This window comes from Pelobates fuscus, chromosome 2 (genome assembly GCF_036172605.1).
Source record: "Pelobates fuscus isolate aPelFus1 chromosome 2, aPelFus1.pri, whole genome shotgun sequence".
Lineage (NCBI taxonomy): Eukaryota > Metazoa > Chordata > Amphibia > Anura > Pelobatidae > Pelobates > Pelobates fuscus.
Genome location: NC_086318.1, coordinates 312,041,755 through 312,069,168, shown reverse-complemented (window position 1 = coordinate 312,069,168; position 27,414 = coordinate 312,041,755). Strand labels below are relative to the sequence as shown.

At 45.7% G+C, this 27,414-nt stretch overlaps 1 protein-coding gene across 1 annotated transcript in view; it reads right to left on the bottom strand.

Moving 5' to 3' along the window:
* The window catches only part of LAMA4 (laminin subunit alpha 4), a 139,587-nt gene that overhangs the window by 105,328 nt on the left and 6,845 nt on the right, over positions 1-27,414 (bottom strand). The gene's annotated exons all lie outside the window — the stretch shown is intronic.

Here is a 27,414-nt window from a genome sequence, read left to right as displayed (position 1 = left end):
GGACAAGTGAAGTGATCCCTGCACTTCATTCTGGACAACACATCATAAGGCTTCGGTACCTGGGCCTGGCAGGGAAACCTTGGACCTTCTCATCTCCCCAGGTAAAAAATATCAGTGGTAATGTGTTCACTTTTATTTACTGATACAGGAAGCTGGGTAGGGGTGCCGCTGATTGGCTAGAGTGGTCAGCTGGCACTCTAAGCCATTAAGTAGCTCCCCATTCATAAAAAAGTATAACATTTTTATGAACTGGGAACTAGCGATTGGCTTAGAGCATCAGCTAACCACTCTAGCCAATCTGCAGCACCTATGCCTGACGTCAATCTGCACTTCCTGACACTCCGTTTCAGAAGCTGAATAACACTGAGCGACCCGGAGATCTGGAGGTGGAGGAAGCTTTGAAGTTAAACCATTTAGGAGTGGTTTAACCCCTTAAAGGAAAGAGAGCACCCAGGGGCCTCCTGGCATCATAGGATTTTCATTTAGTTGAAGTTATTATGGTGACCAGAATGTTCCTTTGATTTGCTTAAATGAACACTATAGTGTAAGGAATACAAACATGTATTCCTGACACCATAGTTGTGAAAATGCGATTCACCCTGGCTTTATGTGGTAAAGACTATGCCCCTCTCCTTCATAACACTGTCAAAAAGGGACCAAGCATGGATGTCATTACAATTATGCCCCCCCTGGAAAAATTCCTGAGGAAGTCCCTGGCTGACTCATTGGCAATCAATGAAAATCTTTCCCCTCAACAATGGGTATATTTAAAAACAAAAAATCTAAAGTATGTACAAAATAGTCGACAAACAAATCTCAGACCCACAAAACAGTAAGGTCCACAGACTAATCTAAATGTTTTGTATGGTGATGATACTTTATCAAGACTAATTCCAGCCCTGTCAAAAGAGTTAATAGTATTTCAGCAGTACCCCAATATTTATACAGCCTATTTGTGGATATTTTGCACTTATGATAAAAAGTGAATTTCATCACGATGGTATCCAAAGCTGGTATTTGGGCTTGGGTTTTAGAGAAACTACCAGTGACCACATTAACCTTTTGTACTCAGTAACTTGTTACACATGAACAAAAAAATGTCAGTTGGCAAACATTTTACATGTTTAAAGACATGGATTAAACTGCTTGTGGCAACCATAAGTATGTAATTTCCTTATACAATTTTAAATAGAGTTAATCTGTGCGGTGAAAGCTCAACATTGCTGTGAAACAGTTATGTAGTAAATGCAGCAATAAAAGGTATGATCCTAACAGTATTTTATCCTGCGGAAAGGAAGTGGCTGACCTTTGAATCTCAAATTACTATCAAAGCAAATTCTAAAAAGAACACTTGACAACTGTTATGTGACCCATTGTCTTTGCTTATGCCTTGCTGACAGTAGGGGAGAAACAAGTAATTTCATAATCAACATGTGTTATAGTAAATTGTTACGCGGACAAGTTCAAAGATGGTTGTAAAACTTCATTGGGAAAAAATCCAAGCCGGATGTAACAGGATGTAGGTATCCATGGCATCGCATGCCAACAATTATTGAAATACTTTTTTTTACAAATGTAATCTATAGGGAATTACTTTACAGTAGGACTGGAAATAGTGCTATGAATACTTTTATTAACTTCATAGTAAAGCAAAATGGCAGAAGACGTGCATTGAATTACTTTGGTACCATATTAAAGCAATGCTAGCACTTATATGTTTGCTTAAGCTCGAAAACGTCTAGCTGACTATACATTGTAATAATCCTTTATATGATTTTTATTGAGAACATGTATGGATGTAGTGGGGAATGTGATGCGAATAAGAATAACCCCAAATAACCCCCCAATAACGACAGACACTGAATTTTTGGATGAAACAGGCCACAGCATTTATTAAAACATAAGAAGGTAGGACTCATCCAACATTTATTGAACTTTATCATTTAATTATAACCAGAGATAAATACATACATAATCCATAACTTAACATATAATCATTAACACCTATTGCCCAACACACTTGAGCTTACATAAACGTCCTTGCCAATGAAAGAGACCACGTGCCTGTTCACCAACTTGCCCACAGGGTTCTCGCCTCCCCCCTTGTCCAACTAAATTCCCTTTTCCTTTCAATGCTTACCACCAGACGGCTTCTAGCTCGGTGGGCACGTCCAAGGCGTTAACTTAAATGTTTATCCTACAGAGCAGGGGAGTTTGACCCGACCTTGTCCATATCCTGCCACTCAATGTAATAGCCCCCCAAAACCTATTGGCAAGGACACGCCCCCCACCACAACCCTGCTTTTTTAAGCCTAAAATCAGAGGGGGCCCCAGCCAAACCACCCAAGGCCTGTTCCACTGCTTCCTGTATGGCAAGATTAAAAAGTTCGAGCATGATCTCCGTGAGGTGAACTCCATCACCCCGAAACAAATTAGCTGCCTCCCCTTCGAACACCCTGTGGTGAACTGGAATCCCTTTAACCCCCAAAACAAACTTAGAGAACCTCCTGTTAAGCTTTATACGGCAGTGTTCCATAACTCTCTGATTATGGGCCGGCTGCCAGAAGTTACGGGAAATGACCTCCAACCAAATAAGGGGCACGTCAGGAAACAGAACTAAAATGTGCCCTCGTGATGGCAGATGCCAAACCCCATATAGGCATAATCCTCAGATCATTGCCCCCCAGGGGGATAACCAGAACGCTTGGAACCCCAGAATCCGAGACAGCTGAACCAGCTCCAGGAGGAGCCGCACCTATTTCATACCTCGGGCCCCAAACCATCCGTCTGCTTCAGAATACGTAAAACCCAATAGCTCACCTCCCGGACGGACTAAGTTGGTATATATATTTTTGTATTCACTGTAGCACTGTAGCATATATATTCTCGTTTTTTCTTCTTATCTTTGAGTGTCGGGGACGCACTTTTTATAACTCAGTAGAGTTTTTTTTTGAAGCGCCTTACACACTCTTTTTTTGTTATATTAACCGTACTGGTTGTCTAACTGACAGCCAGGAGTGTGTAACAAGGTTAATTTACAAATGTACAATTTCTATTGAAATCTATACTTTTTGTAAAAAAAGAGGACACACTCTGTAAGATTGAGTATTTTTGTTGTTTGGAGTGTGCCTTAAGCTAAAGTTGTTTTCGTGCTTAGAGTCTCCTTTTTAAAATGCTATACCAGCATGAGTTTCATTATTTTAAGTTTTACTGGGTAGTTTATTTGAGGTGGAAATTAAATTATACCAAATGAAAGAAAAGCATAGGTAATTGTTATCACGTTTGTATGGTGAAATACAAGGCAACCATTTTTCCATATATAGTAAATTACAGATTTTATACGGAATCCTGCAGTGTTAGGAATAGAACACAGAGCACGGAATTTGATTTTAAGTGCTTTATCTACTCTGCAGCTTACTGCATGGACACATGTCACTTGCACTTTACAGGACTGCACTAAGCATAGTGACTAACATTTTAAGAATCCTTTTAAGGTTATTCTCTAACGTTGTGTGGCAAATAAAAATCCAAATGTAAAAACTGAAGCTAAAATAGCCAAGCTCAGACAATAGTTCAATTGAAGGATTTTTCTAGATCAGCTATTTTTGTCTTAAAGGGTCACCTTAAGCACCAAAACCACTTAATCTTTGGGAATATGTTTTAGTACAAACCTCAGCAGTTTTGGCAATGTTTGCATTTGCCCCAAAACACACCTATCGGCAAGTGTCTGGCAGCCACTACAGCCACAATCGAAGGTCTTTATATTTGACACCATCATGCTGTGTGTGATGTTAATGCTTCTCTTAAAAAAAGCATTTGACTCAATAGGAGGATAGAGAGTGTGGTGATTGCAGCACATGCAGCATAGGTCCCCGATGCTTTTCTGTTAGAAAAATTGGATTGGACTGAGTTCATCCATGAGTCTAATGGCTGCCAAGAGAGGACAATCTGGGTATAAAGGCTGAATCTAAAAAATATAATAATATATATTTTGTTCAGATATTGATTTGCCACAATTTGGACTTTAGTAAATAAGCCTTTGATATTTACAAAATGCTAGGGAGATTTATATAACTAAAACAAGAGATTTTATGATTGTTTTCATTTTACCTCAGTCCTTTAAATCTACTGTTTTATGTATTACAAACCTTTCCAAATACTGTCCTACAGGGACAGCTTCAAATATCTCCACTAGCCGTGGGAACTCTGTTATATTATTAGTGTTATACATCATTCTTTTAAACACAACGTTCTATCATAATTATATATATCCCTGTGCAAATGTTTGGAAAGAATTATTCTGAATGAAATCATATAAACAACATGCATACCTGGGAACTTGCCAGATCTAAAGTAGCTTTAATATCCAACTGCAAATCCTCTTTCTGGAAACCAAACTGAATTATACACTAATAGTAGGGAAGTAAATGGACATACCAGGGCTGGCGGACACCCCCTAATAATTTTAAAATATAATATAGATCATTCATTAACATAAGTAAAATAAAGGGGGTGCCTGACAGCCATGCTGACCGGTTGCATGCTGTAGAGGTTCCTGATGAATTTGGCATTTTCAGCTGAAATCCTCGACTCACTGCTAACACTCAAGCTGTGTAGTGTACCCAAGTGTTGTTGGCAATACCATGATTTCCAAGATCAAGGGTTTGGGGGGCCCTGTGGGTGGTACGAAGCTTTGGAGTATGCGGCCTACTCGGGAGAGGAGGGGGCAGATGGCCGCTGCCCTGTTCACATGCCTGGCAACCACACAATGGCTTTGTGACACCTCCCACCGAGCCTGGTCCCCCACCTATGGACCGGCGGGGGTTATCCCGGTCCCCACTGCAGGAAGCTGGCGCTTTGCGGGCCATCAGTGAAGAGCTTCCTAGCACGTCGCTGGTGGAGTAGTACCCACCGGACTTCTCACAAGAATAATAAGTCGGAGGCGGGAGCGGGCCAAGCCTAGAGGATTCAGTAGGCCTGTCTGCATGTCTTCTCCAGCACTTATGGAGAGCTGGGCCTGGGGCCGGGAGGGGGGGGGGGGAGGAGGGGAGGGGCTGCGTGGCTCTCTTCGAGAGACTCCAATGTCATATTTTAGTGTTAGTTAAACATGTTGACATTTCACTTTCTTTTTTTCTTATTTTATGTTATGTGGTATCTCAACCAGGGCACTGTATAGCACACTACTAGGCAACCTTATAACATTTGGCAATCAATATGTCTAGAGCATGCATACTGCAGGTGACTTCTATATATGCCACAAACTAAGCTGTGCCTGCATAGTATACTGTTAAGCATGGGCTATTATATATTGAGCTTTAATCATCCACTAAGTTTATGACCTCACACCCCAAGCCTGTATACCAGGTCTAAGAGTACAGTCAACTGTTTAATATAACCGTGCCTGCATAACCAACAATAGTGCTAACAGCTTGTATGTTATATTGTTTGAATGCTTAATTTACTCAGCACGTTTTGTTTATTTTCTTTTACTAAAAATGAGGCTTGCCGAATCTCTTACAGACCATGCAGTCACAATTAACTAACATAATGATTATGCACAAGTTACTGCTCATGTAGCCCCATGTAGCCAAAGCGCAGCTTAAGCGGAACAGGGCCTTGACAGGGGTTAGGAGGCGGGCCCAGGAGGAACAGACAGGACAGGTGGGTTATGGGATATGTGGGTTTGGCTATTTAAGGGAGGAGCCATTTTGTAAGGTTCACTTCTAATTTCCTACCCGGTTCAGTTTGTGTGCATCCCGGTGCTCTCTATACTTTCTGGGTAGGGTTTCTCTTTTGTCTCCTCTGCAGGGCCATGGATATCGTGGAGAAGCTTCTGGAGGGGATCAGGACAGCGGCGCGGCAACAAGGAGCGGATTGGGTGCAGGCCCAGCTGGGCCCGGTCCTTGCTGCGGCGGCAGGACAGGAGGCCGGAGACTCACGCCCGGCGAGGGCCAGGAGGCCCCCGAGGCGTTTGAGCCCGGGAGGAGAACCGGAGGTCGGTGGCACGGGAGTGCAGGAGACAGCCAGTGGAAGTCGTAGCAGGCCCAGGAGCTGCCTGGTTGAGGCTCTGCCTCCCAGTGTGCGGCCGGGGCTTCGGCGTGGTGAGTCGAGACGGGCGGCGGCCCTGGACGTCGATGCACCAACCCCTAACACGGATGGGGCCGTGCGCGGAGCAGGATCCAAGATGGCGGCCGGACGGCCTAGTGCGGGGCCTGGCGGGGCGGGGTCTCGGCCCAGGAGGGCACCCCCATCGGTCTTGGCGGTGGACTGCAGCACGCGGACTGGGACGGTCCACGACGGGCCCAACGTACAGCAGGCAAGTGCAGGGGCCCCTTCCGGGGGTCCCCTTGGCGTGGTGGGCAGGCGGGGAGTGAGGCCCGATTCCAGGGAGCGGGTGGACGGGGGGGCGGGTAGGCGAGCGGCCCAAGGGGAGCAGGGGTCGGGCGGAAGGCCCATGGGGGGGGTGCGGGATGCTGCGAAGGGGTCCCGCGGAGTGCAGACTGGGCGGGCTTCCGTGGGAGAGGATGGGGGGTCCCTCGGTAGTTCTCTTGCGGGGCGGAAGGTAGTGCCTGCGGGTTCGATGGATGTTAGGAGGGTGGTAGAGGGTAAGGGGAAAGGAAAGGCTCCGAGGTCCGGTCGGTCGTGGATAACTGTCTCGGGGAGCGGGGTGTCACCATCCGCGTCCGTGGAGGGCCCCGGGGGAGGTGCCCCTGGTCCGGGTTCCGTAGGTGTAGTGGTAGGTCGGGCTGCAGCGGGGTTGGGGCGCGGGGCGGGAAGCGGGGAGGGTGGGCCTAGTTCGGAGTCGGGTAGTGCTAGCCCCTCGCCGGTTAGGGCCCCCAGGACACGCAGACGGAGGCCCCGGCGCAGGCGCGCAATGTCAGGGAGTTCGGCAGGGTCCGGGTCCCCCAGGTTGCCTCAACGGGGGTTGGCATCCAAAGGCGATGGTAGGAGTCGTAGTCCACGTGGCAGGGCTCTCAGGGCCTTTGGGGCGCGACGGCGGGAGGATACCCGGCGGGAGGCTTTGGCGGTTAGCAGGCGCTCCCCGGTTCGGGACGGGAAGGTGGTGGGGGAACAGTACGCCTTGCCCAGGACTTCTTCTCCTCTTTCCAGGTCCCGGAGTCGCTCCTCATCTGATTTTTCCAGGCACCGGGTGGGATCCCTGGTTGGCGGGACATCGGCGGATGGCGTTCATCCTGGACGAGCAGTGACGGACTGCGCAGCCCCGGGTGTCATCGGCCCCAGGGGCTTGGCCGGTGAGTCTATTGAATCGCTACAGTCCAGTGCACTAGTACAAACACTGCAGTCACTACTCCACTCACTGGGGGCGGGGGGTGGCACACAAGGTAGCGTAGGGCAGGTGTGGACGCAAGGGGGAGGGGAGGCGGGGCCCGGTCTAGGGACCCCGGCGGCAGTTGCGGGCGGGGAAGCTGTGTCGGCTTCCAGCGTGGGTGAGGCGGGAAGCGAACGGGCGGAGTTGACGGGGGAGGTGACGGAAGCAGCGAGGCAACATGCGTATGTGTCCTTCGCGGGCCCGCTGGGGGTGCACCTCAAGCAGGAGGTGAAAGATAAAATCTGGAAGGGGGAATTTTGCGAGATCTTCTCGCTTCTTCCCTTGGAGGACTTTCTTGACCTCAAGGAGGAGGACAAAAAGGACGAAAAGAAAGAGGAGGAGGAGAAACGGCGGAGGTATCGCAAGATACCGAAGTCTTTTGGTAACTGGCTAAGGGCATTCTGTATCCTAGCCAGCGTGATCGGGGAAAAATCGCCGGGCTCCTGCTCGTCCCTGTTTTGCTACTTGGACGGCATATGGGAGGCATACCGCACCTATGGCGGATTGGCATGGTGGCGGTATGATGAGCAGTTCCGGCAGCGGCTGGCGGCGAATCCGGGCATGCGGTGGGACCAGATGGACCTGCCTCTCTGGATGAAGCTCATGATGGCGCAGAAGGCGCAGCCCTTTCAGCACGCGGCTGGCGCTAAGGGTCAGTCCTCCTCGTCGGCCGCCTCGCAGAAGGGCTTATGCTGGCTCTTTAATGAGGGCCAGTGCAAGTGGGGCGCAGCCTGCCGCTTCAAGCACGAGTGCTCGGGCTGCGGTGGGGCTCATGGGCTCCAACGTTGTTTCAAGAAAGGGAAGTCCGGGGGGACGGGAGCCTCTGCCGCGGTTGGCGGCGGAGGGTCTCCCACTACCTCGGGGGCTAACCCCAGTGAAATTAGACGCGATGGAGCCCTGGCTAAACCGCTACGGTAACAGGGCAGACGCGGAGCTGCTTAGAGCGGGGTTTGGGCAAGGGTTTGTCATTCCGTTTCGGGAGAGGGGTGGCACTGCTTGCCCTCATAATCTCAAGTCCGTGGTGGAGTTCCCAGAGGTGGTTCGGGAGAAGTTGGACAAGGAGGTGCGGTTGGGTAGGATGGCGGGGCCTTTTGTGGCCCCGCCACTGGAGGGCCTTCGGGTCTCTCCCCTCGGGGTGGTCCCCAAGAAAGAAACAGGGAAGTTTCGGCTCATTCACCATCTTTCCTATCCTAAAGGGGAGTCGGTGAACGACGACATTGACAGGGACCTATGCTCGGTCTCTTACGCATCATTTGACCAGGCGGTCGAGCTGGTGAAGAGAGCCGGGCGTGGTGCGTTGATGGCCAAGGTGGACATCGAGGCTGCTTTTAGGTTGCTTCCGGTGCACCCGGCGTGTCACCACCTGTTAGGGTGCTTCTTTGAGGGGGGCTACTTTGTGGATTTGTGCCTTCCCATGGGGTGCTCCATTTCGTGCTCTTACTTTGAGAAGTTTAGTTCATTTCTCGAGTGGGTGGTGCGGACGGAAGCGGGAGATAAAGCGGTGGTGCACTATCTGGATGATTTCCTGTGTGTGGGGCCGGCCGGATCTCCCGCGTGCCAGCACTTGTTAGGTACCATTCAATGGGTGGCGGGCTGCTTTGGGGTGCCGCTGGCGGCGGATAAAACTGAGGGCCCGACTGAGTGCCTTAGTTTCCTGGGTCTGGAGATAGATTCAGTGCGGGGGGAATGTCGGCTGCCGCTGGCAAAGCTGGAAGGTTTGCGCGGCGTGGTGGCAGAGGTGCGTCGGGCACGGAAAGTGACCCTGCGCCGATTGCAGTCATTGGTCGGAATGCTCAATTTCGCCTGTAGGGTGATACCCATGGGTAGGGTGTTTAGCCGCAGCTTATCGGCGGCTACCGCGGGGATTAGGTCCCCTCACCATTTCATCCGGGTATCTTCGTCCATGCGGGCGGACTTGGGGGTGTGGGATACCTTCCTCAGGGACTTTAACGGGACGGTGTTCTTTCGGCAAGGGGGCGTGTCGACAGCTGAGCTGGAGCTGTACACCGACGCGTCGGGTAGCGTGGGTTTTGGGGCCTACTTCAGCGGGAGCTGGTGTGCAGAAAAATGGCCGGAGGCATGGGGGCAGAGCCCCCTCATGCGTAACCTGGCGTTTCTGGAGCTGTTCCCACTGGTGGTGGCGCTGGCGCTGTGGGGGGACCGGTTGAGGGACAGGAAAGTGGTTTTCTTCTCGGACAACATGTCCGTGGTGCACGCGGTTAATAATCAGTCTGCAGCATCGAGGCCGGTGGTAACTCTGCTGCGGCGCTTTGTTTTGTTGTGCATGTCCCTGAATGTGGTTTTTCGTGCGCGCCATGTGCCTGGGTACTTGAACGAGGTGGCTGACGCTCTGTCTCGTTTTCAGTGGTCCCGGTTTCGAACGATGGCCCCGGAGGCCCAGGACAGGGGTCAGCCGTGCCCGATCGAGATGTGGCAGCTAGGAGCGTCCTGCTTGGCGGACTCGTGAAGGCTTCGCTGGCACCGGCCACATGGGCCGCATACAGTAAGGTCTGGAGTTCATGGGAACGTTCCTGGGGCGGGCTGGGCCGAGGGGTACGAGGGGAGCCGCCTCTGGATGCCTTCTTGTGGTTTACCTTTCAATTACTGGCGGGGGGCGCCTCCCCGGCGGTGATTGACAGGAACATGGCTGCAATGGCGTTCTGGTTCAAGCTCCATGGTGGAGCGGATCTTACCAAGGCGTTTATTGTCCGGCAAGCACTCAAAGGGTATCGGAGGGCTCGGAGGGCCCCCGACGCTAGGCGCCCGGTGTCGGTGCATGTGCTGGAAGGGCTTGTTCAGGCGCTGCCCTCCATTTGTTTCAATGCATTTGAGGTGTCGCTATTCCGTGTGGCATTTCTTTTGGCTTTCTTTGGGGCGTTCCGAGTCGGGGAGTTGGTGAGCAACACCCGGGCGGCCACGGGGGGCCTACAGGTGTCTGGGGTACGTATACTGGATGGGAAGCTGGTGGTACACTTGGCTAGGTCCAAGACGGATGTGGAAGGTAAGGGCCGGGACGTTACGCTGGGGGCCCTGCCGGGCTCGGCATTGTGCCCAGTAGCTGCGGCGTCGGAGTATTTGGGTCAGAGGCCCGCGGTTGGCGGGTCCCTGTTGGTCCATGCGGATGGCTCGTCGCTCTCTCGCTTCCAATTTCAGAAAGTTTTCAGTCTGGGTCTGGGTCGGATGGGACTGGATGCCGGCACATACGGCACCCACTCCTTTCGTATTGGGGCGGCCACGGAGGCCACACGTCTAGGTTTGGGGGATGAGGTAGTCAAGCGGATTGGGAGATGGGAATCTGTTAGGTTCCGCTCATATGTACGCTTGGGTTTGTTGGAACACTAAGGGACATTGGGACGGCCTGGGGGGTACGGGTGGTTTTATCCTGTGTTTTTTCTTTCTTCCCCAGGCCGGGTCGCTTGGATCGTGGGTCATTCCTTCATTTTCTGGGCCGGACGGAGGGCTGCAGCTCGAGCTCAAGGCCAGCAGCTGGGCTTTCCGGAGGACCAGCTCGTAGTGCGCTGGTGGGGGTATCGGGGCTTCTGCTGGGGGGACGTCTGCAGGGCAATATTTGGTATGGTCGCAGGCGGGGCGCGGCCGGATATGCTAGTTTTACATGCAGGCGGTAATGACCTGGGCCTCACCCCGCAGCGGAGGCTGGTAAAATGGATGAAGCAGGATCTTAACCGGCTGGTTGATCTGCTTCCCGGGGTGATGCTGGTATGGTCGGAGATTGTTCCGAGGCAGCGGTGGCGTTACGCCCGGGACCCGATAGCCATTGATAGATGCAGGGGTAAGGTGAACAGCCTGATGGCAAGTTTTGTCAGGAAACTGGGGGGAGTGGTGGTAAGGCACCAGGAACTGGAGGAGGGGTTGGATGGGTATTACCGCTCGGACGGTGTACACCTTTCGGCAGTGGGTTACGACCTGCTGAACTTGGGTCTGCAGGAAGGGATGCGGAGGGCGTTCCTTCTTCGGGGTGGCGGAGCTCAGACAGCTTAAGGGGTCAAGGTCTGAGCTTGTGGCGGGATAGGGAGCTGAGAGAGAGGACATAGGCTCCCTATGAGGAACGTGAGGAACATGGAAAAAAGTGGAATTATGGTCAATGGTGGTTTCGAGTCCTGGAGGTGGCTCAGAACCTGGTGGGGCAGGGGTATCCGGGTATACCCCTGCCATGGTTACTTATGGTTGGCACTTGTTCGGTTCAAGTTGGCGAGGTTGGAAAATGTCGTTACATATTTGTATTTGTTATGTTGGGGGTCATTGCCCTCTATTAAAAAGAAGGATACGGATGAGAGGGGCGGAAGGTGGGGGCAATGACCCATGTTTATATGTTAACTTATTTAAAGCAATATTATCGTTATATATATTATAAATTATTTAATAAAGCTGTGGACAAATTTTCCCATATACCAGGTGTCAGTGTGTTATTGGGTTAGGTATGTGGGGGGTTTTTGTCCAAGGTTCCGCCAGCCCATATGGCGACTATACACCGGTCATGTAGCCCCATGTAGCCAAAGCGCAGCTTAAGCGGAACAGGGCCTTGACAGGGGTTAGGAGGCGGGCCCAGGAGGAACAGACAGGACAGGTGGGTTATGGGATATGTGGGTTTGGCTATTTAAGGGAGGAGCCATTTTGTAAGGTTCACTTCTAATTTCCTACCCGGTTCAGTTTGTCCCGCCCACCCTCCCTATATATTTATGTTTAGATATGGGTTTCCCGTTTTTTCACAGCGGCGGGATAGGGAGCTGAGAGAGAGGACATAGGCTCCCTATGAGGAACGTGAGGAACATGGAAAAAAGTGGAATTATGGTCAATGGTGGTTTCGAGTCCTGGAGGTGGCTCAGAACCTGGTGGGGCAGGGGTATCCGGGTATACCCCTGCCATGGTTACTTATGGTTGGCACTTGTTCGGTTCAAGTTGGCGAGGTTGGAAAATGTCGTTACATATTTGTATTTGTTATGTTGGGGGTCATTGCCCTCTATTAAAAAGAAGGATACGGATGAGAGGGGCGGAAGGTGGGGGCAATGACCCATGTTTATATGTTAACTTATTTAAAGCAATATTATCGTTATATATATTATAAATTATTTAATAAAGCTGTGGACAAATTTTCCCATATACCAGGTGTCAGTGTGTTATTGGGTTAGGTATGTGGGGGGTTTTTGTCCAAGGTTCCGCCAGCCCATATGGCGACTATACACCGGTCATGTGTAATCCACTACTGCTCATTCTGCTAAAGCTATGATTGAAACACTGTAGTGTCTGTTGAACTGTGCCTCAATTAGTCATCGTGTTCTTTCTTTAACAAAAAATAGGCAAATATTTTATCAGCCATGCCAATGTTACAATATCATATTATGTACAGCATGCAGATGTTATCGTGGCACTGCACTCAAGAGCATATGTACTCGCTTGAATACTCAAACTAAAGATAGACTAAATCAAATTTATAAAATAAAATATAAAAAATAAAATAAAAAATATTTACCTTGACGTTTCTAAAACTGTTTTCATTCACAAGATATCTCACCCAGACCAGGGAGATGATCCATCAGTTAGGTCTCTCATGCTGGTGTATACATTCAGAGGCTTTTTTATTGTTGCTTGCATTGCAGAGGTTTATGGGACATGTAGCTGAAATCTCTGTTGTTATTATTGTTATTATTATTGGTATTTATATAGCGCCAACTTATTCTGCAGCGCTTTGCAATAGTATATATAGGAGATGCCATAGAATGAATATTAGGGTTAAATCCCTGATCGTTTTGCCCTCTAGCTACACGACTGCTTAGATGATTACTTGTGATATCTTGCTAAACCGCAGAAACAAGGGCCTTTTTCACAGTAGTGTTTTGAATGGCTGATAATAATGAGATAGTCACAATGCAAACTGCTGAATACTTTTCGAATGTACGTAATGGTGAAAAAAAAAAGAAATTGTACTGGAAATAATTAGCTTGAATCACGTAAGTAAACCATATGCCAAAGCAAGAGTTTGTGAGGATGTATTGAAAGAGATAGGAATATGAAGAGAAACATGATCATACCAATTGCAAGCCTTTCTTCATCATAATTTACTCAGAAACAGGTACATTATCTTAAAACAAACATTAAAGGGTAAATGTAACTTCCTAGAATTGTTTAATATTATGTTTGCTTACTCTAATATTTAACAAATATGTGTTTGTGAGGTCAGAAATATAAATGGAAATGTAGAAATCTGTCTCCATCTTGATTTCACATCATTCATTGTAAATTCTGCATTTTTGCACCTGTCAGTCAACATAAACATTTGTATTTCTCTACCTCAAAAGCATGGTGTTCCCTGACCAGGGCCAGATTAAAATAGGGGTAAAGGAGCTGTAACTTTGGAGCCATGGCCAAGGAATAGGCCCATTAAGAAAACCAAATGTTTCTTTTTGCATCACTTGGTGTACAGAGGGAACTGAGTGTGGAAACTTAGGAGTGAAGCATGGGATAACACTTGTGTGGACAGGGTGGCTATAAAATAGTTAATATAAATCTGACTTTGCAAACTGTGCTGCTTCTATTTCTCTATATTTCTCTATATCCTCGTATCATCATACAGTGTGGTATGTCCACTTTTCTGCTACCCCCTGATTACACCTACCTTTTTCTCTGCTAAATGTTTAATATTTAGAAAAAAAAAGACACACATCCCTCAGCATCGGCGACCTAGGAAGTCGGATGCTGTGGAGAGAGGGGGAATAGGGGTGGGTCAGTAATGCAATTGTGTAACTAGCTCTACTCAAATGGTGGCAGATGCACCTGAAAGGTTGTGCGTCTGCCTGAAATAGTGACATATTTGCTTGGTGAAGACAGCAATTATATATATATATATATGTATAAACAAAAAACAAAAGTTCCTTGCACTCAGGTTAAATATTTATTTGTGGTGCCGGGTGCCAAACCTTAGGGCTTTTTATCCAAGTAAAGCATAAACATTGACTGTACTTACGGCCTTAAAAAGAAGAAGTTCCTTTATTCAAACGTTATAATCCATAAATCAACGTTTCAGTCCTCTCTGGGACTTTCCTCGGGATACTAGTATCTTGATCCTGAGGAAAGTCTCTGAGAGGACTGAAACGTTTACACAACACACACACACATACACATACTGATAATGTTCTTTTCAAAGTCTACTTGGCAAAACATCAAAACATAAGTTTGAAACACAAAACACTAAAGTCAAGGATTTTGAGGATTTTGAGAAATCTAGGTAGCGTTACCTTCGAATTACTCTTCAACTTCAGTTGAAGTGAAAACAGTTGAGGTGAAAATATCTTGCTGTGTTTTCAAACTGAAAGCCATTATTTCCAAAGAACTCTGTGATTAAAACTAAGCTCACCTTCTAACAGTTTTGTTGTTATATATTTTTTAAACAGATCAAGCTTCTATGTTCTGCTTATTGTACTCGAGACTGTCAGGATTCTAGCTATTATAGCAAAATGCCAAGTTTATATCAGAATGGGATATGTTGTTGCTGTCGGATCTGGCAAATTCAAGATTTTTCTTTATACACAAATATTGATGGAGTTAGTGCTAAATATGTGACTTTTTCTAATGTTAGGTTTTCACGTTTCTGATCAAAATTGGGGTTTTCTTTTTTTAGCACATTTTTTTTGTCACCTGATGAATGTTACCCTGTAGAAAATCAGGTGAGGGAGCACTAAGGCAAATGCTGCCCCTTACTCAAGATGCTAATAACATTTATGTTTGGCTGGAAAACTTAAAGGACCACTCTAGGCACCCAGACCACTTCAGCTTAATGAAGTGGTCTGGGTGCCAGGTCCTTCTAGGGTTAACCCATTTTTTCATAATCATAGCAGTTTCAGAGAAACTGCTATGTTTATGAATGGGTTAAGCCTTCCCCCTATGTCCTCTAGTGGCTGTCTCATTGACAGCCGCTAGAGGCGCTTGCGTGCTTCTCACTGTGATTTTCACAGTGAGAGCACGCCAGCGTCCATAGGAAAGCATTGTGAATGCTTTCCTATGTGACCGGCTGAATGCGCGCGCAGCTCTTGACGCGCGTGCGCATTCAGCCGACGGGGAGGAGAAGAGGAGGATCGGAGGAGGAGAGCAGGAGGAGATCTCTCCGCCCAGCGCTGGAAAAAGGTAAGTTTTTACCCCTTTCCCCTTTCCAGAGCCGGGCGGGAGGGGGTCCCTGAGGGTGGGGGCACCCTCAGGGCACTCTAGTGCCAGGAAAACGAGTATGCTTTCCTGGCACTAGAGTGGTCCTTTAAGGGCCTTCCCCCTCTAAGTTCCAAATGCCTTCTACAAAGACAAAGGGTAAATACTGTTTCTAACATAGATATGTAACAGGTTTGCCACACAGTACCTTTTTAACTTGGCTGAAGAGGTATCTGTCATTATATGCAAGTGTGTAAGAACCTACTCATATATTAAAGGGACACTCTAAGAACTATATCCACTTAATTCCAAAGCATCTGCTGTGGGATTGATTTTACTGTGGGATTGTGGGTATATTTTATTGACAAATGACATAGAACCTTGTTTTTTGACCTGCTCATTGTCACATTTTGTCAATTTGACTACTATGTGCACGGAAAAAATAGTTCCTACTTTTCCTTATGTATATGCATATGTATATATGAATTATTGCCACTTATGCAATACCTGATACACGCATCAGCTCTAAATGTGTAGATTTGATGTAGAAAATTTGTAACATTATAACAGTTAAACTATACTGGTCATGGGCATTCATTTCTTTTTTTTGTGTGTGTATTTTATTGAATTTTATGCACATAGGCAAACATTCACATCAGAGTATTAGCATTAGGAAAAGTTTCATAACTGAACAGAACAGAGTATATGGGGCATTGCAGGTTGGGTACTCTGTGCATACCGCAGCGACTCCTGCTGTTTGTTGTTGGTGGTGCATATTTGAGTCCAGGTGGTTCTGCCATCTAGCGCGTGCAAAGGATGTTGGCAAGTCTGTGATAAAGTGCTGGTACCTGGTGAGCATGTGTGCGGGTTACGGATCGGGGTGGTGACAGGGGATCAGGGGTCAGGGCAGTCCCAGAGTTTGGGTCTATGCCAGGGGCATTTTAGCCGCAAGGCAAACAAGGCATTTGCCTTGGGCGGCATTTTCCAGGGGGCGGCAAAAAACGCCGCCCCCAAACGCCCAGGGCAAATGCCTTGTTAGCCTTGCGGCTAACTGGGCTGCTGGTCGGGCTGATGGGCTGGGCGGGCGGCTGGCGAGGGAGCTCTTCCTCTGAGCGCTCTGCTCAGCTCCCTCGCGCGCCGCAGAGTGAGGCTGGGAGCCAGAATATGACGTCATCTTCCGGCTCCGAGCCTCACTCTGCTGCGCGCGAGGGAGCTGAGCAGAGAGCTCAGAGGAAGAGCTCCCTCGCCAGCCGCCTACCCGTCAACACACGCCCGGCCGGCAGCCACTGGACCACCAGGGAGAAAGAGACCTCCCCCCAGCATTCCCAAAGGTAAGGAGGCTGGGGGGTAGGTTAAATTAATTATATTATATATTATAAATTATTATATTATAATAATATATATATATAATATAATATTATATTATATATATAATATTATATTATATATATTATATATAATATTATATTAATATTAAAATAATATTATAAATAATATTATAATATATATATTATTATTATTATTATTATTGCCATTTATATAGCGCCAACAGATTCCGTAGCGCTTTACAATATTTTGAGAGGGGGGGGATGTAACAATAAATAAGACAATTACAAGAAAACTGACAGGAATAATAGGTTGAAGAGGACCCTGCTCAAATGAGCTTACAGTCTATAGGAGGTGGGGTATTAGAAACATTAGGATAGGAAATATCAAGTAGGAGTGAAGCAGAGCTGGAGGAGAGAGCAAAGCACTATTCCATAGGGACAGGTATGTAAGGGAGAGATTACTCTGGGAGGCCATACGCTTTCCTGAAGAGATGGGATTTAAGGCCCTTCTTAAATGATTGAAGACTAGGGGAGAGTCTGATGGCAGTAGGCAAGTTATTCCATAGGAGAGGAGCCGCCCGTGAGAAGTCCTGCAAGCGTGAGTTGGCCGTACGGGTGCGAGCAGCGGTCAGGAGGTGGTCGCGGGCAGAGCGGAGGGTACGAGGAGGGGCATACCTCTGGATCAGTGAAGAGATATAAGAGGGGCTGGAATTGTTCAGTGCTTTAAATGTATGGGTTAGCACTTTGAATTGACTCCTATAGGATACAGGGAGCCAATGTAAGGACTGGCAGAGGGGCGAGGTGTGAGAGGACCGACTGGATAGGAAAATCAGTCTAGCTGCAGCATTCATTACAGACTGTAGCGGGGCAGTACGGCTTTTGGGGAGACCAATCAGGAGAGGGTTACAGTAATCCATGCGGGAAATTACTAGAGCATGGACAAGCTCCTTGGTAGCATCTTGCGTAAGAAAGGGGCGGATGCGGGCTATGTTTTTGAGTTGGAACCTACAGGACTTGGCAACAAACTGGATGTGAGACTCAAAGGTGAGACCAGAGTCAAGTATGACGCCAAGACAGCGCGCTTGTAGGGATGGACTTATGTGGATATCACTGACTTGAAGGGAGAGTGAGAGAGGAGGATCAGTATTAGGAGGAGGAAAGACAAGGAGTTCAGTTTTAGAGAGGTTAAGTTTGAGAAAGCGTGACGACATCCAGTCAGAGATGGAAGAGAGGCAAGCAGTGACACGTTGCAGGACGGCCGGGGAGAGGTCCGGTGAGGAGAGGTATATCTGAGTGTCATCAGCGTACAGGTGGTAGTTGAATCCAAAAGAGGCAATAAGTTTTCCAAGAGAGGCAGTATAAAGAGAAAATAGAAGGGGACCAAGGACAGAGCCTTGGGGAACTCCAACCAAGACAGGGCGAGGGGAGGAGGTATCCTTGGAAAATGAGACACTAAATGAGCGTTGGGAGAGATAGGAGGAAAACCAAGAGAGGACAGAGTCACAGAGACCGAGTGATTGAAGAGTTTGAAGGAGAAGAGAATGATCAACTGTGTCAAAGGCAGCAGAGAGGTCAAGGAGAATTAATATGGAGTAGTGACCTTTGGATTTAGCGGAGATTAGGTCATTAGTCACTTTGATAAGAGCGGTCTCAGTAGAGTGGAGAGGGCGGAAGCCAGACTGAAGAGGGTCAAGGAGAGAGTTGGAATTAAGGAAGTGAGACACACGGGTAAAGACAAGTCTTTCCAAAAGCTTTGATGAGTAAGGGAGCAGGGATATGGGACGATAGTTCGAGGGGGAGGACGGGTCAAGAGATGGTTTTTTCAGGATAGGTATTACAGTGGCATGTTTAAGGTCAGCAGGAACAGTGCCAGAAGAGAGAGAGCAGTTAAAGATGTGTGTTAGGATAGGCACAAGACAAGGGGAGAGAGATCTGATGAGGTGAGATGGGACAGGATCAAGTGGGCAAGTGGTGGGGCGAGAGGAATGGAGAAGTGCAGCCACCTCTTGTTCAGTAGCTGGGGAGAAAGTCTGAAGGGTAGGGAAAGCATGATTTATGTGTGGTTGAGAAAGAGAACGGCAAGGAGGGGAGAATTGTTTCCTTAGCTGTTCAATCTTGTCAGTAAAGTAATATGCAAAGCTATCAGCTGTAAGGTTAGTTTGGGGGGTGGCCACAGCAGGGCGGAGAAGGGAATTAAAAGTGTCAAAGAGACGTCTGGGATTGCGGGAGCATGAACTAATGAGAGAGGAAAAGTAGGACTGTTTGGCGAGGGCAAGGGCTGCGCTGTACGAAAGCAACATGAATCTATAATGAAGATAGTCTGCCTGGGTGCGAGACTTCCTCCAGGAGCGTTCAGCACAGCGGGAGCAACTCTGCAGATAGCGTGTTGATTTATTATGCCAAGGTTGGGGTCGTGTTCTCCTCGTGGTGCATGTTTGGAGTGGGGCTGCAGTGTTCAAGGCAGATGTGAGGGTAGTGTTATATGTGGAGATGGCCAGTGAGGGACAGGAGAGGGAAGGGATGGATAGCAGTTGTGAATCAATGTCAGCCGAGAGCTGCTGGAGGTCAATAGAGTTAAGGTTCCTCCTGAGCTGAGGGGGGTTAGGCTGAGGTTGTTGGGTGAGGGGGTAATTGAGAGCAAACGATAAGAGGTGGTGATCAGAGAGAGGAAATGGAGTGTTGCAGATATTAGATAATGTACATGAATATGTATACATAATAATATATATAATATAATAAATAATAATATATATAATATATTATATTATATATAATATTATATTATATATATTATTATATAGTATTATATTATATATATTATACTATATATATTATATTATATATTATATATATGAGTGTCTGTGTCTGACAGAGAGTGTGTGTATCTGTTAGTGAGTGTGTGTGTGTGTCTGCTAGTGAGTGTGTGTGTCTGTTAGCTAGTGTATGCGTATCTGTCAGTGAATTTGTGTGTGTGTATTTAGAAGGCGGGACGGGGGGGAAGGGTTGGGTGAGGGTGTCACGGGGGGGGGGGGGGGGAGAGGGGCGCCTGAGTTTTGTCCTGCCTAGGGCAGCACAAAACCAGGATACACCACTGGTCTATGCTAGTGGCACGGGTATATGCTGCTCTTCCTGACGTTCCGATATTCACAGTCTGCGGACTCCCAGGCTATTAAAGGTGGGTTTGCAATTTTTCTTCCCCTGCTGTTCCCCGCTCTCCTCCTTTGTAGTTGCTTGTGCCCCCTCCTGCCGGTGTGTCTTTCCGTGTCATGCAGCAGCTTAGTTTCTCTGGGTTCTCATCTGAGGTAAGTGTGAGGATTTGGTCACTGTGGGACACCATCAGGGCTCCGTCGGCTCCCCAGCGGTACCTCACCGAGTTGTCTCTTTTTTGGCCACTGGGGCCAGTTTTCTTTTATCTAGTAGTGCGGCAAAGGGGATGTGGCACCCTCAAACTTCGCACTCCCCATCGCTCTGGAGCGAGCCATGATGGCCGTTCGTACGGCTGTGTCTCTGGTGACTATTATGGTATCTCGCGGGGCCGCCTCTGGTGCTGACAGTGCCTTCCTGACCCTGAACGCTGTTAGTATCATCGTGGGGTCCGCTTCTCCCTGCAGGCCAATGGTTGTGATTAGCTTTTGGATGTTTGGGAGTAGTGCACCTCCTTTAACAGCCTCAGGTATCCCCCTCGGCCACGTCCAGCACTTCTTTTAAGTGTTCACATTATAATTGTGGTTGAAATCCTGAGCAATATCATACTTTCATCCAGTTTATAGAATTCTTGTGATTACACCATGTGGACCATGCGTGGTCTCCATGGGCATTCATTTTAACATGTCAGAAAACATATATTTAAATATGTTTGCCATTTTTGTACTTAAATTTAATAATGCATCATTAAAATAAGCACAGTGCCAACATGTTCAAAATCGAACATCATACTCTCATAACCACCACTTTTCAATTTAAGAATATGTGCATGGGGGATTTAGTGTTTTTGTGGAAGTAAAATATCAAATGCTAAGGTGGCTGTTTTGGTATTTCTTAAAATTAAATACATTTAAAAAATGAGACACAATGCTAATTTGTGCCCTTCAGCTCGATAATGAAATTACACAATTTGACTAATACAGATAAAGATGAGCTGTGTTTACTACATCCCTCTGTCCTTATTCCATTTCTATTTTATTACCTCCCTCACCCCACACAATACCCTTTGCCGTTATCATGTCCATTGTGTGGTCCCTGTAAAATACGATTACTCCATTCCATCAGTACTTTGCACTACATTTACATGTTAATTTTGTTGTCATATGTGCTATTTTCATACATTGTGTTTTTTTATATACTAGTAATTAGAATTAGTGCCACCACGTCCTCCTTAGGGTAGACATAGTGTATAATAGATAAGCAGATACCACAGCACATTTTTAGTCCATATCACAAACAAGATGAATAGTGTTTATCATAATTAATTGTAGCTATATCTCTTAGTTTAGCCATAAAGTCTAGCCATGTCAGTTCTCCTGAAAAGGAAATGGAGAATGAGAGAGATCTGGCATGGATCCAGTGTTCTAATTTACATTAGGCTGTGATTTGAGCAAATTGAAATCTCATTTTTGGATACCTACCAGAAACTCCTACTCAATGAGAATCAAAAAATCCCCTGTTAGGAAAAACTATCCGGATATAAAAGAGTATGATATAATAGAAATAATGTTCAAATGCCCTTTCAACACAACCCTTTTTTTATTTGCATTTAGAATTAATGTGTAGTTTGTAGTCTTTATCATTGTTAGTTTGTACCATTGCACCAAAGGATATGATTTTGCTTTCCATGTCTTATTATTAAATCCCATTTACCAATTGCATGCTGGGACATTTGTACAAGTCATGGAAATGGATAACTAGAGTGAACAGGATAAAGATATAGCTATTACACCCTTTAAGAAATGCAAACAGGATGCTTGTCTGAGACATTAGTGAAATATTTTAATTAAAGTGATACTGTAGTCACCAAAACAGTTTTTATCTTAATGACCTTCGGCACTGGGTCAGGCTCCTCCCCCACCGCCGTCAGACCTAATGCACATGCGCGGCAATTGCCGTGTTTGCATTAGGATTTCCCCACAGGAAAGCAATAATCAGTGCTTGCCTATGGGGTTCTGGTGACATTGGAAGTCCTCATGCAGAGTGTGAGGACGTCCAGCGTCATTTAGACGACTAAAAGTCGTCTAAACACCCTTAAGTCCCTCTAATAGCAGTCAGGTAGACAGCTACTGGAGGTGGAGTAAACCCTGAGAGGTAATTATTGCAGTTTCTAAGAAACTGCAATAATTACCACTGTAGGGTTAAGGGACATGGGACATTGCACCCAGGCCACTTTAATGAGTTGAAGTGGTCTGGGTGCCTATAGTTTCCCTTTTAGTTATAAGTTGGTGGTATAGTTGGAAACCATTCATTAGTTTGTGGATTTTGTGTCCTCCTGGTGGGGCTCCTTAAAGCGACCCCCTGCCCAACTTACTGCAGTGCCAGCCTTGGCTGGATGTTAATAAGTCGCCCTGCCATACTACAAGACTGAACAATTTAAAAATCCATCATGAATATAGTGAGTGGGGTATTATCTACAGGCATGATGCAGTGTCACAAGAGATTTTAGGGCTCTGGAACTTTAAAAGTATTATTAGTTTGTCATTATTTGTGGAGGGGGAAATATAAAATGCCTGGACTCTAATCAGCTTAATTACAGAAAATCTAGACATGTGGTGGATAATTACATAGCACTGTAACACCCCTATATCTGGGATAGGTGGCAGCCTATATCATTTTCCTTAAGTGAGTGCGTGTTGCTGAATACTGACAGCTGATTTTCATTAAGATCTTCATGAGAATCTGAAACACTTGAATGTGAAACATGTGTGGCTTAAATTTACACTGGCTATGGTTTCTCTAAATTTAACTCTCTAATTTCCACACACAAAAAAAGGAAAAACAAAAAGAAAGTACCGTACTGCTAATCTCAGAGGCCTGCTTTCACAGCAGAGGAAATAAAATTTTCTCTCTGTTTGACCTCTCAAGCACAACATATGCTCAACTTGCTGACGTTGATTGTTAGCAACTACATTATAGACTCACAATATATAGGATACCCACAGAAATAGACCGATCAGCATGTTTTATTGGCATGTTTATTGACATTAGTTTTTTTTTTTAGGTGTCCTTTTAATTATAAAGATTGTGTAAGTGCAATAATGATATAACATCATGATACAGCACAGTAATAGATCTAAAACATAAAGGAACTCTCCATTGAAATTGTATTATTATTATTTTTTTTTCACAATTCAGTACCCCATGAAAACATGCATGATTTTTTTTCCTGAGACTGCTCTTATCAAAGTTACTAACGACCTAATCACAGCTAAATCCAGAGGCCACTACTCCATACTAATTCTTCTTGGCCACCGTTGATCATGCACTCCTTCTTCAAACTCTTCAATCACTCGGTCTCTGTGATTTTGTCCTCTCGTGGTTTTCCTCTTATCTCTCCCAATGCTAATTCAGCGTCTCCTTTTATTTTTTTTTTCAATTCTTTATTTTGGTTGTGCAATAAAGATTTACAAACATTCCCGCAGAGCTACGACAGCAGCCGCAGGTGTGTCACAGTATACATTATCACGACATTTAGTTGCACAGTTTTGTGTAGTGAGTGATCAGTTAATGCTATACTTGTCCCATTATGGGTATGTTTGTGGTCTGTCTTTGTGTCATGTAGATTTAGTCAACTCGGCATTGAAGGTGAAGTGATGTTTATGTGGGAAGACGTGAGGGCAAAAACATCAATGTAATGTAGTGCAAGGTATATCCCTTGTGCGTGTCCAGCCCGTGGTTTATGGGATTATCTATCCTGGGTCCTTGATGGTCCTCGGGTAGTGTGGGCTGATTGTGCCCTTACATCTCTCGTACGGAGAGTGCGGCTGGTGGGTAGGTTGTCTATGGGCGTCTTTGTTATGTCTCTGTATGCGCGACAGCCTAGTGCCACGGGTGCGCCGTGGGTGGTTATACCAGGCCGACAACTCCTTCTATCTGGTTAGGCAGGTAGGTCTGCTAGCTAAGGAGCGTGTGAGCAAATGTCGCCTATGTGCGCGCCGCGGTGTGGCCGAAGCCCTTACTGTCGCCCACCCTATTAATTTGTAGTGCCCTACGTCTCGTAATTGCGTACCTATATGGGGGGGGGGGGGGGGGGTTGACTGATAGGTGTTCACTGCCTATGTGCCCCTTGGGGCCGCCTGTGTCCCTTTTAATGTTGGCCTGAATAGCGTCTCCTTTTCTAATGATACCTCCTCCCCTCGTCATGTCTCCGTTGGAGTCCTCCAAGGCTCTGTCCTTGGACCCCTTCTATTTTCTCTTTATATTGCCTCTCTTGGCAAACATATTACCTCTTTTGGATTCCACTACCACCTGTGCGCTGTTGACACCCAATTCAAAGTGCTAACCCATACCTATAAAGCATTGAACAATTCTAGCCCCTCTTACATCTCTTCACAGATCAAAAGGTATGCCCCTTCTCGGTCTCTTCGCTCTGCCCGTGACCTTCTCCTATCCGCCGCTTGCACCTGTACAGCCAACTCATGCTTGAGGGCAGCACTCTACTATCTCCTCCAGCTCTGCTTCACTCCCACCTTATTTGATTGATATTTTCTGTCCTAATGTGTTTTATACCCCCCTTCCTATAGACTGTGAGCTCATTTGAGCAGGATCCTCTTCAACCTATTGTTCCTGTAAGTTTTCTTGTAATTGTCCTATTTATAGTTAAATCCCCCCTCTCATAATATTGTAAAGCGCTACGGAATCTGTTGGCGCTATATAAATGGCAATAACAATAATAATAATAATAATAATAGTGTCAGGAAAACAAGCCATTTTCCTGCCACTATAAGCTCCTACAGTGCCCCCTCCCTTCGCCCCCCTTCCTGTGGCGCTGAAGGGGATAAAAACTATTCAATCACTTACCTGAATCCATGTCCTTCGACGCTGGGTCAGGCTCTGCCCTCACTCCTCCCCCACCAAAGTCAGCCAGCGGGGGAGACCTAATGCGCATGCGAGGCATTAATCAATGCTTTTCAACGAGTAAAAACCTGATGCTGGAGATCCGTTTCAAACCAGGAAGCCCTCTAGTGGCTGTCTGGTAGACAGCTACTAGAGGTGGAGTTAACCCTGAGAGGTAATTGTTGCAGTTTCTCAGAATTAGAGATGAGGGGGGGCAGTACTTTGACCGTAGCATAAAATTACATTCTGCAAGCCCTGGATAAATCAGCAAAATTAATTATATCAATGAGTGCTGGACCATTTGTTCTCTTCTAATGCTAAGTGACCAAAGGATATCAGGCACCTACAAGTGTCAAAAACAGCACTAAGTTTTTAAATACGATTTTTTTTTTTATTATTGAGCTCTGTTTTTTGCTGACTGTAGATGCTTGGTAGACTGTAGATGCTTCATATATTGTTTATTCTAGACTACTGCTTCACATCAAAAGCCAGAACTCTGTGTCTAAAAGTGTAGAATGTATTAAAATCAGCGGGAACCACTGCAGTATGACAAATTTGGTTCATATTACAAATTTATTCCTTGCGCAGCAAAGTACTTTAAACCCTCATTTTTAACCACAATCACCATTGCTAACTAAAATTCTCTAGCATTACTACACTCTCTCTGTGAGTCACTGCTGCAACAAAATGATAGCAGTACAATTGTGGCACAAAAACAAACCATTTTGATCACAGGAAATAATTGTAGCTTGCACGGGAAACAAACAACTACCACTTGGAATGGAATGAACTACTAGTTATCGCATTACGGGAACGTGAACTACAAGAAATACTACAAGTCTAAAAAATTATATTTAATTAAAATCTTTTTTTTTAAAAAAAACATTAAAATGACCAAATAAAATTAAAATCTACGTGTTTTGCATTAGTCTCCCAGTTTAACAAATATGTTTAGCAAGAAAGGTTGAATTTGGTAGACAGTTATCTTTTTCAACCTAGTTAACTTCACGACTGTACAAACAATCTAAAACTCTTTTATAACATAATCATTTTAGTTTGTTTTTTAATCATGTCCCAGTGTCTACAAAGAACAGATGCATTACCTTATAATAACTCTTTGGAGAAAATGTGGCATTTCTATGTTATGTTGACAGCAATAGTGACCACTTGATATTCATAAACATGTAATGGAAGTTCAAGGCATTCTATATAACAATACACTTCAACATCAAGTTCTACAACAGGAAAGAAACCATTAAGGGTAATTCCTCTTAAGAACGAAAGAGGTTAAAAGCAGGGCAAACATGCAGAGGTTAAGCTGTATACCATTTTGTAAGATGTATACAAGTGATTGCATATGGCTCATTACTTTCATAGACATGGGTATCTCAAGACTTTGAATTTCTTTGTCATCTGCTGGTAAATTATATGAGAGACAGTTGTAGTGTTTGATCTGAACTCTTTGAGTATATAAGTGTTTATTTACAATACTGGGAATTGTATGAAGCTGGATCCTCTGGAAACCCACGTTCCATTCACTACAGTTACTGGTATTGTGAATAAACATGTTTGTGTGACAATGTAATACATAGCTCTACTTCCTGGATCTTTCAGATCTTTGTTTCGTGAAATGTGCTTTCAGACACAGACTACATTAATGGTCATATGCAGTAAAGTAAAACTAGGCAAATTCTGAGGCAAAATGTGGAGAAATTGCCAATGCAAACCAATGGAATGTTCTTACTGACTGCTTTTTTTGACTATTTGTTTTAGAAACTTACTGGATTATTAGATAAGTTTTTTGAAATATGCCACAGATATGTCATTTTCTTGAATTCTCCCCTTAACATTAGTCGAGTTCATGTTGTAACAGTTTTACTAGAGGGGGAAATTTTAAACTTCTGGGACCAAACGGAACCATGGAAACAGTATTTACATAAAACTTCACATCGTCACAACTGCATTTATAAAGGAAAAAAAACAGGGAAACTCTATAAATTTACATTTCCCATGATCTTATTTTGGATCATATCCCAGAATAAAATCTCAAGATAAATTCACTATCCATAAGACACCAACAAAAATGGCTTTCCCACCTTTCAATCAACAATTACATTACCACTGTCAACCCTACCCTTTTTTCACCTTACATCAAACCAGAGAAGGATTAAAACCTCAAAGACCTTAGGTAGGTTACCGGTTTGAGCCCCCCTTTATTCATCAGATAGTTAATAGAGGTAAGCAAATTCATGATTTTGGTGCTCCTGGCTAAATCCTGGGCCCTACGCAGCCATCTAAGGTCCCTTTTTATTCCATCCCGCTATGCACACAACGTTTTATCCCCTGGACTCTAACCCATCCAAGTATTCTTTGTTACACACTAGCCTTTTACCCCATTCACATGAGCAGACAGAGGACTGGATCAGTCCCAGATTTTTTCTGAAAACATCCATCTTTTTTTTTTTTTACATTCTTTATTTTTGGTATGCCAGTGAGAGACAAACAATCATCAGCAATATTTTACAAGAGTATATACACAACAATATAAGTATCATCTAGTAT